The 2,782-nt window shown below is 31.8% G+C and overlaps 1 protein-coding gene across 1 annotated transcript in view; it reads left to right on the forward strand.

The window, feature by feature from the left end:
- LOC117170000 (putative odorant receptor 85d) overlaps positions 1 to 2,782 on the forward strand; it is a 37,404-nt gene that overhangs the window by 32,541 nt on the left and 2,081 nt on the right. The window lies entirely within an intron of this gene.

The following is a 2,782-nucleotide window of genomic DNA, read 5'->3' on the forward strand; positions in this document are numbered from 1 at the left end:
TAAACACATAAATAAAGATAAAAACGTAATATATTACGTGATACTCAATTTGATATTTTACCATATATATTTTTTATAATATAATATGCTGTATTATATAATAATACTATAATACTACTAATACTAATAATACTAATAATTCTTTAAGGTTCGTCAGCTGCTGCTTTGCACAGCTGCAAAGAAACAGCTGAAGAATATTTGGTTAAGTTTTTCAGAAAAGCACACAATGCAAAAATTTTTATGAACTCCGGTATCAAATATACCATTGGAGTACAGCAAAATGTGATCTCGAGAAATTGCCTCCTACTTCGGCATCCATAGCTTTACATATCTATCGAGCATATTATGTAACTTACCAGCAAGTTAACTGTCTAAAACCAAATGCAGAAACATTGGATCCTTTGCAATATGGATACTCTATGGTGGATAATGTGTTGTTACCACAGAAAATCTATATTTTATTACCTCCGGCAGATGAATTTGTACCAAGCTGTCGTTGTACAACTTGCTCAAGAGTTTCATCATGTTGTTTAGCAGCTCAAGTACCATGTATTTAATTTTGTTTATGTCAGAAAAATGACACATGTAAAAATAAGTACAATGGTACTAAGGACTAGAAAGATGGAAAAAAAATTTCGTTTTTTTTTATTCTGTGATATAAATGCATTTGAGATTTGTATTTGTTAGTAATATTAAAGCAATAAAACTGTTGAAAGTGTATAAATAAAAACTGATGAACGATAAGAGGTAAAGAATGTTTTACTAATTGTAATAAGCCGAGATGAATCGCGTAACTTGAAGACTGATGATTGGACTTGCGAGCGCCAAGCAAGTCACACACCGCGCCGCTGCGCTGTCGCGCGCCAAAACACGCTATTTGTAAATATCAATAACAACGGCTTCCCACTGGTTAATCCGACATTCCTTATAGTTAATAGGTAGAGAAAGACTTAAAGAATAAGTTGATTCTTTATTTTTTTCAAAATATTCAATAGATCGAAAATTATTAAGATTCAAAGTTGCAAAAAATCGTCAAATTTTGAACTTTAAAAATTCATAACTTTTCAAATATGCATTTTACAAAAAAATGACAAGGGACCATTTATTCTTAAAATGCCTCAAATTATCTAAAAAAAATTTGTCCCATTGAAAAAAATCATTTTTTCATAATTGTTTAAACAATTGCGTTTTAAACAAAACCTAGGCACTTATCGCAAAATTAACCGGTACCATTGGATTCAGCGGGTCAAAATACATAAGACTACATAGTTTTTATCCTTTACCTCTTTAATGCATACGGGATCCTACCCAGCTCCTGGACTATTTCGCCCACAAAACTGTGAATCATTCCGAGGAGTTTTTGAATCGCCATACGCCAATACCATATATATTGAAGTCTGTTACCCTGGCCACTGAATTTAAACAGCATTTTTAATTAAAATAAGTTCAAATATACTATATGATAATAAAATTATAAAAATAAAAATAAATCAGATCAATGAAAAAAATTACAAAATGTAAAAAAAGACAAAAAAATCTGCTCTTCAAAGTACTCCAACCTTCCAGCGGTGAAAAGCGCGATTAGGTGCCAAGCCGAAACCAATAGAGATCTGATGAAAAAAAGAAGATCGAGTGTACAGGTAGGTGTTTGACCAATATTATATCTGTAACCGGTCACAGGGGTGCTTTGCCGCCCATGACAAGACGTCGGAAAGCGATAAGGGTTTGAAGACCCTACTTAAAATGACGGATAGAACCTAGATAAGAACCGGATGGAAGTTGATTCTTATCTGGCGCTATTGGAATTAGACCCGGGTTTTGTCCCCGGTTTATACCCGGTCCTTGATCGGATTCTATCTGGATTGATATCTTTATCTCCGGCTTCTATATGGCTCTCATCCGGGACCTTCAAGATTTGTATCCGGTTTGTAGTCGGGGATTGGACCTGGTTTATACCCGGCAATTGACTGGGTTCTATCTGAAATCAGATAACATCTAACAGATTTCTACATGGGTTATGATACATGTAAAAAAATATCCATAAAAATTTTTAGAACTAACCTTATAATAAAGAATACGATAGGTAGTTTAATAAAAGTTAAAATCGTCTTTGTTTTACATTGCGTTGAACTATGCAACGGAATGTGTTACAAAGTTATATAAAATTTAAAGGACGCTGTGACGTATTCTCTATTAAAAAGCAGTTTACGAAGAACTTAAAATAGATCTATAAAATCTAAAATTATAGCTTAAATACAGTCTATATCGAAGAAGTCTTGAAATTATAGAGAATAGTTCTATAAAACGATAACCGATTTTTCGCCGCAAGAAAAATTAATCTTCTGTTTTATTATATTATTACTATTATACTCTAATATTTGTTCACGTGTTTAAGTACATTATTATTCACTATTATACAATCACTACTCTATTTATAATCGCACGCTATAAACATTTTTACTCGCCGCGGGTTGGAACCCTGTAAGTTTCGCATTTCCAACGCCTACAGCCTCTCGGCTAACCTAGCTAGAAGTCTCAAATTTTTCATCTTTTAGATGAATAAAAACTGTTGTATATACATTAATTTAAAAAATGAACAATATTTATAATTTTATAAAATTTCCAAAATATTATTTAAATATGATACACATTTACTTTTATTAAGAATATTCTTTTAAATAGTTGGTACGAGGGTAGTTCAATAAGTCCTTAGAATGAAGTATAAAAACAATTTTTTTTGGGTAAATTTTTTTTTATTTTTCAACATAATCTCCTTGGAGCT

The sequence above is a fragment of the Belonocnema kinseyi genome, chromosome 1 (genome assembly GCF_010883055.1).
Source record: "Belonocnema kinseyi isolate 2016_QV_RU_SX_M_011 chromosome 1, B_treatae_v1, whole genome shotgun sequence".
NCBI classification, from domain to species: domain Eukaryota; kingdom Metazoa; phylum Arthropoda; class Insecta; order Hymenoptera; family Cynipidae; genus Belonocnema; species Belonocnema kinseyi.